Source organism: Miscanthus floridulus, chromosome 7 (genome assembly GCF_019320115.1).
Source record: "Miscanthus floridulus cultivar M001 chromosome 7, ASM1932011v1, whole genome shotgun sequence".
Taxonomy (NCBI): Eukaryota; Viridiplantae; Streptophyta; class Magnoliopsida; order Poales; family Poaceae; genus Miscanthus; species Miscanthus floridulus.
The window spans coordinates 75,873,228-75,889,117 of record NC_089586.1 but is presented as its reverse complement, the minus strand read 5'-3'; the positions used below and the strand labels follow the sequence as shown (position 1 = coordinate 75,889,117).

The window sequence follows — 15,890 nt, the reverse complement described above, 5'->3', positions numbered from 1 at the left end:
GGGTCTTGCATTGGTGCCGACCACTGCAAGACGGGTGCCGAGCACTCTGAGAGGGGTGTAGACCACTCTAGGAGTGGTGACGAGCGGTCCAGGAGTAGTGCTGAGCACTGCATCCGGGGTGCCGAGCACTCCAGGTGCTGTGTCGATCACTCCGACATAATAGGGAACTCCATCAACATTGATCGAGTTCGTCTCACCTTCAAGTGACATCACTGAGTTCATGGATGCCTTCCATGACGGTGAGGAGGTGCGGTTCTGTAGGTTGGACGACATCATCAGCCGCATAGGGCCCTCAGGCCTAGCAGGTCGGCTGCTCAATGACCCAGAACTACTGCTCATCAATGTAGAGGAACAACCCACATTCGCGCTAGCCAAGCGCGATGGAAATTGGCGATGAGCGATGCTGGAGGAGATGAAGGCGATCGAGAAAAACAAGACTTGAGAGCTCATCGATCTACCTTCAGGATGTCGTCCGATCGGCCTAAAGTGGGTGTACAAGGTCAAGCAGGATGAGCACGGTGCCACTGTCAAGCACAAGACGCGCCTCATTGCCCGAGGCTTTGTCCTACGTGAGGGTATCGACTTTGAGAAAGTCTTTACGCCAGTAGCGCGCATGGAGTCTGTTCATTTGCAACTAGCCTTAGCAGTAGTGAGGGACTGGTGCGTCCATCACTTGGACATAAAAATGACCTTCCTCAACGGCGAGCTGGTGGAGACAGTCTTCATCAGGCAACCTTTAGGTTTCGCTATCAAGGGAGCAGAGCACAGGGTGCTCCGACTACGCAAGGCGCTCTACAGGCTATGGCTGGCCCCACGAGCATGGAATGCCAAGCTTGACGCCATGCTGGGCGAGCTTGGGTTCATGAGGTGCGCAACCGAGCACGCACTCTACACGTGGTGATGGGGGAAGGAGGAGCTCATCGTCGGCGTGTATGTGGATGACTTGATCATCACCGGTGCGCGTGCAGAGGACATCGACAGCTTCAAGCGTGAGATGGCGTCTCATTTTCAAATGAGCGATCTCGGGGTGCTCTCCTACTACCTCGGCATCGATGTGAGATAAGGGAAAGAGGTACTCACACTTGGTTAGAATGCGTATGCCTCGAAGCTGTTAGAGCGGAGCGGCATGGCAGAGTGCAAGCCATGCGTAACTCCGATGGACGAGCGGCTAAAGCTGACGAAGGCTAGTACCACGGCGAAGGTGGATGCAACACTCTACCAGAGCATCATTGACGGTCTACGTTACCTAGTCCATATGAGGCCGGACATTGCATTCGGCATGGGCTATGTCAGTCGCTTCATGGTGGATCCTAGAGAGGATCACTGGGCTATAGTAAAGCGACTACTGCGCTACATCAAGGGGACGGTGGATCAGGGGATCATCTTCCCTAAGATCAGTGGAAATAGGCTACAGCTCACTATGTTCAGTGACACAGACATGGTGGGGACATCGACGGATGGTGGAGCACCTTTGGTGTGCTCGTCTTCCTCGGGTCGGCTCTAATTTCATGGCTATTGCTGTAATAGAAGGTGGTGGCGCTATTTACGTGTGAGGTAGAATACATAGTGACGGCCAAGTGGCGTGCCAAGTTGTGTGGCTGCGCTGGCTGCTGGGTGAGCTAACCGGTGTGGAAGCTCACCCACCAGCACTGATGGTGGACAACTAGCCTGCCATCGGCCTCACGAAGAATCCAGTTCTCCATGACTAGAGCAAGCACATCGACATGAAGTTCCACTTCCTCAGGGACTATGTCGATGGAGCAAAGATCATCATCGAGTTCGTCGAAACTGGCTGGCAACTCACGGACGTCCTCACCAAGCCGCTTGACTATCTTTGACTCACGGAGCTGAAGGAGAGGATCGACATGGAGGGGGTTCAAGGATTAGCAGTAGGATTAAGGGAACAATTGTTAGATAATCTACTGCTCCCTTGTGTGAACACACGACAGGGAAGGTGGCACCGAACAGGTACCCTGCTGTGGTACTATAGCTGCTGCAGGGACAGATGCTGAACGGCTCACCTGCCGCACTATAGCCACAGCAGGAGCAGGCGCCAGAGTCAGCCCTGCTGTCATATCTAGTCACTATAGCAGCATGGCAACTGTACTAGGACTAGATGGATAGAGTTGTATATATAGTTTGCCAATGCAACTCAGTAAACAGAGAGTTCAGATTTGTCATCTCCTATACAGAGCTCTGTCCAACGCTAGTGTCTCTACTGTGTGTGTATGCTCTGTTCTCCCTCACTTCTTCTACCTCTAGCCATAGTGTGTGGTCGGACAACGTTTGTCATGGTCAGCAAGACTGGTGAGTGGTCGACTCACCTGAGCCGGTGATCCTATGGGCCAACAGGATTGGTGTGTGTAAATCCAAAAAGGAAGGATGGTTGGATGTGATTGATTTAAAAACTCAAAATGAACCACTTCTTTTAAAGCATCTAATGAAAATTTTCAATAGAGAGGATATCCCATGGGTGGTTCCTGTGTGGGAAAGCTACTATGAAGCTAGAAATCTTCCATCTTTGGCCAAGAAGGGATCTTTTTGGTGGAAAGACATATTGAAGCTCCTGGACAAATTCAAGGTTATGGCCATGGTGAACATCAACAATACAAAAACTTGCTATCTATGGTCAGATCTTTGGAACAACAAAGTCCCAATGATCTCCTATCTAGAACTTTACTCTTTTGCTAAGTCAAAGAACACCATCCTGGCTTATTCAAAATCTAGTGACAGCATACTGGATGCCAAAGAGCTAGCAGCTGCAAAGACTCTTCAGGAGAAAGAGCGCATCCGTAGTGTGAAGCTAAGGGAAGAGTCCCTTAAGGTTGCGGCATACATTGCCTTGGCTTTAAAAAATCTCCAACACCACTCTACTATATGGCTACCATACAACTTCGAGTAATCTCAACTCTATACTTAAAGCTTTGTTCGATATATTTTATTCGATGCAAAAGGGCTTATCTAGTTCTATGATTAAATCCATGCAGCAACCACTGGATTTGTATAGCCGTCGATGTCGGGAGGAGCATGGCATGGGTCTTTGATTCATTAGATAAGGACACGGTGACATACAAAGACTTCATATCGATTCTCAAGACGTATACATATCGATAATCCTCATTAGCTTATATGTTTGTATACATACTTGTAATGTTCACTTTTGGATACTAACAAGTTGTATTTGCTAAAATAATCCAAACAGGGCATTTAGGTTCTATGTCACTAATCATCATGGAAGGCATGATCCAGCAAGGAAGGAAAAGCTGGCTATAAAAACACTATGTGCGGTAAGTGTAACTTACTTCTTTAGTACTCCGTTACATGGCTGTCAAAAGCATTACTTAACATTTTCATATGCAAAACACACAGTGCCCCAAGCAGAAGCCTGGGAGTGTACATTGTGGATACTATATATGTTCTATAATGGGTAACACCGGTGCCTACAGGAGACACCCCTTAAGGGTAAGTTTGAACCTCTTCACTCGTAGTATAAAAACTTCGTAAATGGTATGAAATACTAAACCAAAACTTGTTTTCTTGTAGTGGAGAGAAGAGAAAGGAATGAAAAGAGACCCATACAAGGATGACCAACTCTTAGAGCTCGTTGGCGACCTTTGCAACTTCATATTGGACCAGATTGTACACGTCAGAGGCGCCTACCATGACCGAGAGTCTGAGTTAGGTACAAATCCTCAGTACCAACACCTTCGTGAGACTGAAAGGCTAGCTCTAGGACGTTGATAACAATGTGTATGGAATTTGTATATTTAATGATGGATTGTATATATTCTTGTGAATTGGACTTGTAATTGTAGTTTATAGAATACTCTAATGCTTGTAGTCGCGGTCGCGGGGTGTTCGACAACGCGAACGCTGGTCGCGGGGCGTTTGGCAACGCGAACGTGGTTCGGAACGTTGGTCGCGGGGCATTCGGCAACGCGAATGCGGTTCGGAATGTTGATCACGGGGCGTTCGGCAATGCGAACGCGGTTCGGAACGTTGGTCGTGGGACGTTCGGCAACGCGATTTTGAATTGTAAATTTGATTTTTTTGCAGAAAAACGTACTGTAGGGGCGGTTCTAGATTGAACCGCCCCTACAAATACCTATTTGTAGGGGCGGCTGGTACTACAGCCGCCCCTACAAATCGATTTGTAGGGGCGGCTGGAAACACCAGCCGCCCCTATAAATCGATTTGTAGCGGCGGCCTGGGAACCGCCTCTACAAATGCATGATTTGTAGAGACCCTTGCGTAGGGGCGGCTGGGCAAACTGCCCCTACAAAGGGTTACCAGCCACCCCTAGAAATGCTTTTTGTAGTAGTGTGCATGCGTACCGTAGCATCTCCTACAGCACTGTTCTACACTGTGCGCTCCTGTAGCATCGCCTATAGCAGCTCTGGCACCCGCAGAGACTAGAGAGGAGCCGGAGGAGCAGGTATCGGGTGGCTCCGGTGGCTCCGCCATAGTAGCTTAACAGTACTCTACAGGGCGGAGCCGGAGCCGCACGTAGCCACACCAAATAGGCTCTAAGTGACTTCCCTATAAAGACTCACATTCTACTATTGCCTCATAGGGGCCCTTACAACATAGAATATGCGCCGTGTCATGTTCCTCGTCTCGTCAAAGGTTCTGCCGCTGCCGCTGTTCCGCTAGTGAGTGTCCCATGCCGTTGCTGCACCAGTGAGCTCTATGCGTCGGCGCTGACCGCACAATGAGCCTCCATTCCTCCAAGCTGCAAGGTCGCATTGCGCTGAAAGCGCATGTTGTAAGCGTATGTTTCAAGTTTTTCAGATGTTTTATCTGGATGTTGTATGTGTTTCATCTGGATGATGCAAAAGCAGATCAGAATGTTGAACATGTTGCAATGGTTATACACGTATGCTACAAATGTTTCATCTATTTTTTAAACGTATGTTGCAAGTGTGTTTGTTTGGATATTACATATGTTTTACACACATGTTGCAAATGTTTTATGAGGGTGTTGCATATTTGAATGGGCTTTTTATGTGTTTTTAGGTGTTTTTGCAAGTGTTTCAGATGCATGTGCGGGCAGAAACTGTGCGGCTTCAGAGTGTTAAAGGACGAATACAACAAGTGGCGCTCTTGTGCACCAAGAACCCATCATGTATATAAGCCGATGAAGATGTCCCACCGGTGGCCAATCCGCCCCGGCGTCCACCTTCGTAATGCCGGCTTCCCCCACGATGCCGGCATCCTCTGCCTGATGGCGGACCCTTCCTCCTCCTCTGACAAGTGACCCACATAGCAGCTGCCCCCGCTGGCGGCTACGGCTCAGGCTCTACTCGACCACCAGCTCGCCACGTCGTCTTCAGCCTGGCCAGCGCCGTAGGCCTCCGTCCCGGAGATTTTGTCGTTCAGCGACTTTGAGTACTACTCCAACGACTCCTCCGACCACCCGTCGCCTCCCGTGTCTGGCAAGGGAAAGGCTCTGGTCGCTCGTCGTGCCCGTGCTAGTGGCTTCATGGTGGATGCCCGGTGTGCCATGCAGCCCTCCCCTGTCCTGGTCGTGGAGAATGTCGCCCGACGTGAGCGGCTGCTCTTGTTGGAACCGATGGTGACCACCGAGTTCTCAATCTTAGAGCTGGCTTGCAGCCGGCCCGGCTCGTTACCACAAGCCTGCGCTCCCACAGGCCACAGGTCTAGTGGAGCTACAACACATAAGGCCATGGGCCTTCTTAACCCAAAAGACTAGCCTAATAGGTGGGGGTTCTCCCGCCTTATATGTTGCGCTCCCACACCATCGCTACATGACATGGGACTCAACCCCAACAATCTCCCCCTTAGTCACACATCGGGGTGCCCCCGCCATATATGTAACACTCAAGATTTTTTCCCCGCCATATATGTCACACTCGAGATTTTTTTTATCAGGTGATAACAATTGTTGGAATCAGCGGTGACCACCGAGTTCTCGATCTTGGAGGTGGCTTGCAGCTGGCCCAACTCGTTACCACAAGCCTGCACTCCCCAACGGTCCCAGGTCCAGTGGAGCTACAACATATAAGGCCATGAGTCTTCTTGACCCAAAAGACTAGTATGATAGGTGAGGGTTCTCCCGCCTTATATATTGTGCTCACTCACCATCACTGCACGATGTGAGACTAAACCCCAACATTCGACTGCTTGGCCTCCGATCACGTCCCCGCGCAGTGCCGCTTCCCTTCGCACTGCCTTCACTGCCATGGCACCGGTCACCGGGCATGCATGTGCAAGCGCGGGCGGTCTCCCCGTCACGAGCTGGAGGACACGCATGGCCGCCAGAGGCATCGCCTCGACCATCGCCATCCGTCTCCTGCGCGCGTGTCGCTAGAGGACACGGACACGGACTCCTGCCACTTAGCCTCCATGGGCAAGGAGCCTTCCGTGCTCCGGGGTGCGTGGCATCCCTCTAGGCGGTCGCCCCACAGCGGTCGCCCACTTTGCCACCGTGGCGTAGCCCCCCATTGGGTGACCCGACGCGTTAGACCCGCTCGGGGATTGTCGTCATCCCACGCACGCCGGAGGTCGCCGCGGCCGAGGAGGCCCTCTCCCTCGCCCTCATCGGCATCGTTGGCCAGAATCGGCCTCAGGTGTCCGTCGCCAACATTAGTGCGCAGTTGCAGGAGTTCTACCACCTCGACCCTTCGGAGTTCGCTGTCAACACCTATGCTCCCGAGGACTTCCTGGTGCGTTTCCGATCGGTTCAGGCCCGCGACGATGTTCTCCATGCCCCGTGCTGATGGGCACAAGCTTCATTCTCCTATGGCGGCGCTGGCGACGGCAATCCATGGCCGCGGCCGGCCCCTTCCGCTTCCACGTTCTTCTGGCCATGAGCAGCATTCCGGTGCACCTCTGGAGCCTTGACGCCGTGCAGAGGATCTTGGGGCCATCCTGCGTCGGCCTCAAGCTTGCGTCAGTGACGGCGAGCCAGGAGAACATGAAGGAATACTTCGTCGCTGCATGGTGCATCCACTACGTGAAATAGTATTTGTAGGGGTGGCTCTAGAGGTTTTGTAGGGACGGTTTGTTCAGCCGCCCCTACCTAAGCGCCTCTATAAATCATGCATTTGTAGGAGCGGTTCCCAGACCACCCCTATAAATTGATTTGTAGGGGCGACTGGTGTTATCAGCCGCCCCTAAGCTGTCCCTATAAATTAATTTCTAGAAATCATGAAAAAAGGGGCAAAAAAAATAGCAATTTTTTTAATCCGAGGAGGTCTCCACCCGGCAGCCACACACCCACTCTATGGTTGCAGCATTTTTCACGATTTTTGCACACTTTGCGTCGGCCAGGATTCGAACCCGCAACCTCTCCCTCGCATACAAACTCCTCTACCACTGCACCTCACGATCACTTGTGTCTATAATCCATTTTGGTTCCCCGCATATTATACAAAACTGAGCATAAATTGATTGTTTGAGGCCCTAAACTAATTCAAATGAAAAGTTGTCAACTACAAAGTTTTATAACTTTTCGAGATCCACAACTTTCATTTTGGTAGTTTCTCCATCCGAGGTCACTTATAAAATTTGAATTTCAAATTTGAGAAATTCGAACGTAGTTTTCCATGACAAGATGATTTCAAATGAGAAAGTTATTAACTACAAAGTTTCATAACTTTTTAACATCTACAACTTTCATTTTTACTGTTTGTCCATCCGAGGTCATTTAAAAAATTAAAATTTTACTTTTTTGGTAATTCAAACGTAGTTTTCCTTGGCAAGATGATTTCAAATAAAAAAGTTGTCAACTACAAAGTTTCATAACTTTTCGAGATGTACAACTTTTATTTTGGTTGTTTCTCCATCCGAGGTCATTTATAAAATTCCAATTTTAGTACTTAATTTTTAATGCTCGGTGTCTATTTGTAGGGGTTGTTCAATATTGAGCCGCCTCTACAAATTTTATTTGTAGGGGCGGCTGGATATAGAGCCGCCCCCTATAAATCGGGCTATTTGTAGAGGCGGCTGATAACACCGGCCGCCCCTACAAATCTATTTGTAGGGACGGCTCATTTGAAAACTATTTGTAGGGGCGGCTCAATAGGGAGGCGTTGCCATAAATCATTTTTGCAGTAGTGTGGCTCACACACTGTTTCAAAGGTGTCCCTTCCACACCTGCTTCTCAGCGTGCTGCTTTCTTGTGTCCAGATCGGGAAAAAACTTAGTGGGGACGGTTCCTATGGGGCAACTATGGCCACATACCTTGGGTTTATGACACCTGTTCATGCAAGATCATCCGGTACATGAGAGATGTATAGTTTTCCATTTCAGTTGTTACTCCTAAATTCAGACAACAATCATATGTGTTGGATGATTTTTGCAGCACAACTGAAATAAAATCATAGGGTGGATATGGTGCCCATAGCTACACCGTACCATAGGGAGCATCCCCACTACTTTTTTTTCGACAGACCTCTTCCTCAATGGAGGCTCCCTCTGGTGATGTCCTGCAGCTCACTTCTGGTGTGAGCGTGGCCGCATGCGCATGGGCGACCTCTCAGGTTTGCGTCCATGCGGGAGGTCATCGCCCCTGGAGACTGCGCATCTTCGGAAGTGGTGCCATCCTGGACATCATGGCATCAGTGCCGTAGCCTACCAAAGGCGAGGCGCCGAGGCCGAAGTAGTCAATGAGCACCAAGAGCAGCGTGCCGAGCCTCGCCAGGCGTGGATTCGCCGGCTACCACCGTTGCTGCAAGGTCACGCATGATCTTGGCATGGCATTATCATTGCCATGCGCCCATGCCATGAAGGTCCTCCACGCAACAAGTGGACTGCCATGCACCTGAGTCGAACCTTATTTTTCTCCTCTTTCTTTCCACCGTCCTTTTTACCATTGAATCATTCATAGGGAATTTTACTACTAGCCCTAAATGAGAATAGGTTTTATGAATCTAGGCTTTCATCGCATTGAGCTAATTTGTGGCTCTGATTCTATAATTATTCATGACATGTCGATGATTTTCAAGATTCCCAAGGCCCTAACTTGGGTTAGCATCTTAGCATTGCTACAAAGATAATATAGCATCATAAGAGCATCTCCAAAAGTCTTTTTTAAATTCACTCTCTAAATCCATATTTGAACAGATATTGAATAAAATTTACTTTCCTCTAAATCCTTATTTGGAGACGCATTTGAATAAAAATCATTTTCAATATCTTTATTAAACCCTCCAATAATCTCTTTATACCTTGTACACACTCTTCATCTTTGGCTAGAGAGAAATTCAGAATAGAGGACGACAAATATCTGGAGATATAATTGAAGAAGTTGTTGGATATTTTTTAAAATAAAAAGCACCATCCTCTCTTATAAACCTCGTGCTTCATTTTTCCCTACTTTTTCAATCATCCAGGTCATTCCTTTAACTTATTATGGTAAATAATATGACGACATAAGTTCATAGTTTCCAATACAGATACGGCTGACGCTAAATATATTCTAGAAATATGCAATACATAGCTGTAAAGCCAAGATGTGACATAAATTATATTAACATGTAAAATAAATACCTGACAGTAAATCGAATATATGACAGAAACTACACTGAATATGCAAGATAATTATACATGGCTGTAAAACCCAAGATTGACAGGAGCTATATAGTACATATTAAAGACGACCTAAAATAAATACATACTCTAGTTATTCTCTGTCCAGGATGCGGCAAAAGCTTTTCTCGTTCAGAGACGGTAGCCGAGTCTATAAGTTGGAGTACTGAATAGTCACCAGCAAGCGCACCTACCCTTTGAGCTTTGGCTAACCCTGTCCCAAACTCCCAATAAACCCCACCCCTGCGTGTCCCAAGGCATCCAGAAATGAGTCCATCAAAAACTTGCATTGTTGCCGCATCGGCTCTTGTCGTCCTCCTCGCACTGAGCAGTGTCGTCATGGCGACTGTGGTGACGACGTGCAAGGCAGCAGCGGCCATAGACAAGAGTGTCAACTATGACTTCTGTGTGCTGGAGCTGAGCAAACACCATGACAGCCCTGATGCGGATACTTGGGGCCTGGACAAGGGTGGCAACAGGGGTTGGCGCTGCCAACGCGGAGAGCACTGTCGCCGACGTCAAGACCAAGCTAGACCATCCGGGGATGAACGTCAGGACGAGGTCGGCGCTAGGGCGTTGCCAGAAGCTGTACAACGACCACTATTAGAGAATAGACCTTTGATCCAAGGATCAAATCAGACTCTAGTCTTAAGAAATATTGTGCCTGGGACTAGAGAGACCTTTAGTCCCTGTTGGTGGCTCCAACCGGGACTAAAGGTTCCTGCTCAACGGCTCCTGCGCCAGGCCGTTGTGGTAGGGGACCTTTAGTCCCGGTTGGAGCCACCAACCGAGACTAAAGGTCGACCTTTACTCCCGATTGGTGGCTCCAACCGGGAGTAAAACACTTGTCCCGGCTAGTGGCGTGGCCCGGGACTGGAAAGTGACCTTTAGTCCCGGTTGGATCCACCAACCGGGACTAAAAGTCCCCCTATAAATCCTGTTGGCCGTCTTCTTCCTCCCCGAGCCCGTCCGAGAGCTTCAGTTCAAATTTAAGCAGTGTTCTTGCTCTTTCTTCATCCATTCTTCGATTCCTCCATCGATTTCTTTGATTTCTCCGTCGATTCTTCGGTTCAAAAGGTTACCAACTTCATACTCTCATGTTTCACCATTGTCTTATCTCATTTTGTTCACTATATATATATGGTTCTTTATTGTGTTTTTTTCATTTGTAAGCAATTTGAGCTCAAAATCACTTCAAGCTTGCATATTTACACGAAGGAAGGTTAAAGTAGCTATTAAAAACTAGTATTCACCGTTCATTTGTAGCATGCATAGCACACTTCATTGTTTAGAGATATAGAGAATTTTAGAGTTTTTTAATTTTATTTGTTTATAAAATGAGAAATTTATAGTGTATTAAAAAATGAGTATAGAGAGTAGATGGCAACTGCTTCCGGGTCCTCGGCCTCTCATGGGTTTCCAAAGCGACTTAGGCCGGGCCTCCCACTCATTGCATGCGGCAAGTGTTGTGATGAGACGAAGATTGTGATGAAGTACCGAGTGAAGAAGGAGGGTCCCAACAAGGGTCATATTTTCTACAAGTGTCCGGATCGCAATGTGAGTTATTTTATCGTATTTAATGACTATGGCTAGTTTATACCTATTTTCATGATGGTTGTGATTAAAGTTCTAATTTTCTGTTTTAATTTCAGTGGGATGGCACTGGATGTTCAGGCTTCTACTAGGAGGAAGATTATGTTGAACTCGTGCAAAAATATTTTGCACAACAGGCAGATATGGCGGCTAATGAGGCAGTGATCCAGCCGAAGAAGCCCAAAGATGTTGAACAAACGGGGGATCTGTCTGTTTTAGTTGGGATTGGTTACGAAATTCTTGTGCTGCTGAAGTGCATTTTAGCTTTAGTGTTTTTAGTGGTAGTTGGGATTGTCTACATTGTAGCGAGACTTTCTTAAATTTATAACTTTTGTGGTGGTATGCATGTTGTATAATTAACTAATTATGTTCTAGGTTTTAATACGGTATTTATGTCATATAATGCAGATGAGTCCGCATTGGATGTACAATGCTGATCGTCGCTCCCAAGAGTTCATGGACGGCGTGCATTCTTTGTTACGTGCGGCCGAGGCAAAACAAACGCGATGGGTTTCATGTGTTGCCCATGTGTCATATGTAAGAATACGATGGAATATGCTAACTCAAAGACTCTTCATTCACACTTGTTCAAGTCGGGTTTCATGCCAAACTATATTTGTTGGACGAAGCACGGAGAAACCGGAGTTGTAATGAAAGAAGGTGAAGAAGAACAATGGGGCGATGATGATATTTTTGCTGAATATGGTGCCTTCAATGATACTGCAATGGGAGAAGCTGAAGAAGAGGTGGGGGCAAAGGAGAAGCCCGCTGAAGAAGAGGTGGGGGCAGAGGAGAAGCCCGCTGAAGAAGAGATAGGGGCAGAGAAGGAGCCCGCTGACGATCTTGGTCAGGCCATTCGTGACGCACAAAGAGAATGCGAAGTGAAAAGGAGAAGATCAAGTTCGACCGCATGCTAGAGGATCACAAGAAATTGCTATACCCAACTTGTGATGCGGGGCAGAAAAAAGTTAGGTACCACATTGGAATTGCTGCAATGGAAGGCAAAGAATGGTGTATCTGACAAGGGATTCGCAGAGTTACTAAAAATCCAAAAGAAGATGCTTCTGAAGGATAACGAATTGTCCAGCACTACGTACGAAGCAAAATAGGTAGTCTGCCCTTTAGGATTAGAAATCTAGAAGATACATGCATGTCCTAATGACTACATCCTCTACCGTGGCACGGAGTACAAGAAGTTGGATGCATGCCCTGTATGTCACGCGTCGTGGTATAAGATCAGACGAGATGACCCTAGTGATGTTGAGGGCGAACGTCTCAAGAAAAAAATCCTTGCCAAGGTTATGTGGTATGCTCCTATAATACCACGCTTGAAACGTCTTTTTAGAAATAGAGACCATGCAAAGTTGTTGCGATGGCACAAAGAAGACCGTAAGGTAGACAATATATTAAGACACCCTACTGATGGGTCCTAGTCGAGAGCAATCGATAGAGAATTCCTCGAGTTTGCAAGTGACGCAAGAAACTTAAGGTTTGCTTTAAGTACGGATGGTATGAATCCTTTTAGGGAGCAGAGCAGTAGTCACAGCACTTGGCCTGTTACTCTATGTATCTACAACCTTCCTCCCTGGTTATGCATGAAGCGTAAGTTTATTATGATGCCGGTGCTCATCCAAGGCCCAAAGCAACCTGGCAACGACATCGATGTGTACCTGAGGCCACTAGTTGAAGAACTTCTACTTTTGTGGAACAAGCCAGGTGTACGCGTGTGGGATGAGCACAAGCAGGAGCACTTTGACCTGCGAGCATTGTTGTTCGTAACAATCAATGATTGGCCAGCTCTAAGTAATCTTTTAGGACAATCAAACAAGGGATATAATGCATGCACGCACTGTTTCGGTGACATGAAAGGTATATTCTTGAAAAAGTGTCGCAAGGTCATGTACCTTGGGCATCGACGATTTCTTTCTGCAAATCACCCCGTAAGAAAGAAAGGCAAGCATTTTAAAGGTAAGGCAGACCACCAGACCAAGCCTTGCAACCGAACTGATGAGGACGTCCTCGATATGGTCAATGATGTGAAAGTAATATTTGGAAAGGGACCTAGCATCCAACCTGTTTCGAAGGACGCCAACGGTCACGCACCCATGTGGAAGAAGAAGTCCATATTTTGGGAGCTACCCTATTGGCAAGTCCTAGAGGTCCGCAGCGTGATCGACGTGATGCACCTGACGAAGAATCTTTGTGTGAACCTGCTAGGCTTCATGGGCGTGTATGGGAAGCCTAAGGACACAATTGAAGCACGACAGGACCTGCGGTGTTTGAAAGAATGAGACAACCTACATCCAGAGAAGACAGATGATGGACGCCAGTACTTAAGTCCTGCCAGCTACACTCTTAGCAAAGAAGAGAAGGACAGCTTGTTTGAATGCCTAGATAGCATTAAGGTACCGTCTAGATTCTCCTCGAATATAAAGGGTATAATAAATGTGCCAGAGAAGAAATTTGGACACTTAAAGTCCCATGACTGCCACGTGCTCATGACTTAATTGCTTCTAGTTGCATTAAGAGGAATTCTACCGCCAAATGTACGTCTAGCCACCGTGAAGCTATGTGCATTCCTCAATGCAATTTCTCAGAAGGCAATCGATCCAACGGATCTAGCGAAACTACAGAATGATGTGGTTCAATGTCTTGTCAGCTTTGAGTTGGTGTTCCCTCCTTCCTTCTTTGATATCATGACACACCTCCTAGTTCATCTGGTCAAGGAGATTACTATTCTCGGTCCTATGTTCCTATACAACATGTTCCCCTTTGAGAGGTTTATGGGAATCCTGAAGAAATATGTTCACAACCGTGCTCGGCCAGAAGGAAGCATAGCCAAGGACTACGGAACAGAGGAGGTCATTGAGTTCTGTGTTGACTTCATTCCCGATATTAACCCGATTGGTGTTCCTGAATCACGACACGAGGGGAGACTAAGTGGAAAGGGGACACTAGGGAAGAAAATATATATTGGTAAGGGTGATGATTATTTCAATAAAGCACACTACACAGTTCTACAGAACTCCTCCTTGGTAGATCCGTATATCGAGACACACAAGAACCTCCTCCGATCTGAGTTCTCAGGGAAGTCTGAAGCATGGATTACGCGTCAGCACATGGAAACTTTCAGCAACTGGTTGCGAAAAGAATGTCAGGGTGATGAGAGTATTGATGAGGAGCTGTATTTGTTGGCTAGGCAGCTATCGTGGCATATCCTCATATACAAAGGGTACGAGATAAATGGGAATATATTTTACACAGTAGCACAAGATAAAAGGAGTACCAACCAGAACAGTGGTGTCCGCATAGATGCCACCGACCCTAGTGGGAACAAGCAAACATACTATGGCCGCATAGAGGAGATATGGGAACTAGACTATGCATCTCATTTTAAGGTACTTTTGTTCAAGTGTGAGTGGGTAAAGATGACTGGAGGCGGCGTAGCAGTCGACAACCAGTATGGAATGACAATAGTGGACCTCAACAATATTGGGTACAAAGGCGAACCGCTTGTCCTTGCAAAGGATGTGACTCAGGTGTTCTATGTCAAGGACATGTCTAGAAAACCGAAGAGAGGGAAAAACGACAACCACCCAATCAATGATGAGCCAAAGCGCCACATAGTTCTTTTAGGAAAAAGAAACATCGTCGGAATCGAAGACAAGTCAGGCATGTCAGAAGATTATGAAAAGGATGACCGAATTTCACCCTTCACAGTGAACAAAGACCCTAGCATCCAGCTAAACGATGAGGACACTCTATGGTTATGGCGCGATCATAACCAAGGGACATACGTTAAGAATAAGTTCATTACTGTGCCCGCTTGATATATATATTGATGTTCAATAGTGTGTATTAGAGATATTATGTAATAATTGTGAATTTATGTTTGATGTTGAATTATGTCACGTTGAAATGATGTGAAAACAAATTTATGTTTGATGTTGGGATTATGTCACGTTGAAATGATGTGAAAACAAATTTATGTTTGATGGTGGGATTATGTCACATTCAAATGATGTGAAAACAAATTTCTAGTCGAAACACAAGAGTTTTTCTGAATTTAATTAAACACTATATTTTTGCATTATCAAAATAGTAATTTAAACACTATATTGTGTTTTAAAACTTATTAAAAAAAAGAAAACTTTAGGTCACATAATTTTCCTGTGTGTAATAAAGCAAAATAGAATCTATATTTTTTTTAAATATTTTTATGTCTTTTATTTAATTTTCTGTGCAATTAACTATCCTTTTATCATTTGTGTAAAAAGAAATATATTAAAATCCTAATGAATTGGCGGGCAGCGAAATTGTAGTTTGGCTGCCCGCCAAAAACCTTTAGTCCTGGGCGCCACCACCAGCCGGGACTAAACCTTTAGTCCCGGGCGCCACCACCAGCCGGGACTAAAGGTGTGACCTTCTTCTTCCTCCTTAGCATGCGCACCGGCGCCCCACCGCCCCGACTAAGCGCGCTCGCCGACGCGCCGCCCCCCGACCACCCCGGCCCATCCCCGCTCCACCGCGGTCGTCCCCGTCGCCGGACTGGTGCCCTGCCCCCTGAACCGCCGGATTGGAGGAGTGGAGGAGCAGGGCAGTAGAGGAGAGAAGGGAGGTGGAGGAGAGAAGGGAGAAGGAAGAAGGAGAAGGGAGGAGAAGGACAAGGGAGAAGGAAGAAGGAGAAGGGAGGAGGAAGGAGAAGGGATGAGGAGGAGCCTCGGCCGCCGGCCACGCCCCTCGCC

At 47.1% G+C, this 15,890-nt stretch overlaps 1 pseudogene; it reads left to right on the top strand.

Annotated features, from left to right (window-relative positions):
* The first annotated feature begins 12,713 nt into the window (after positions 1 to 12,713).
* Positions 12,714 to 14,975, top strand: LOC136465679 (uncharacterized; annotated as a pseudogene).
* The last annotated feature ends 915 nt before the right edge of the window (positions 14,976 to 15,890 follow it).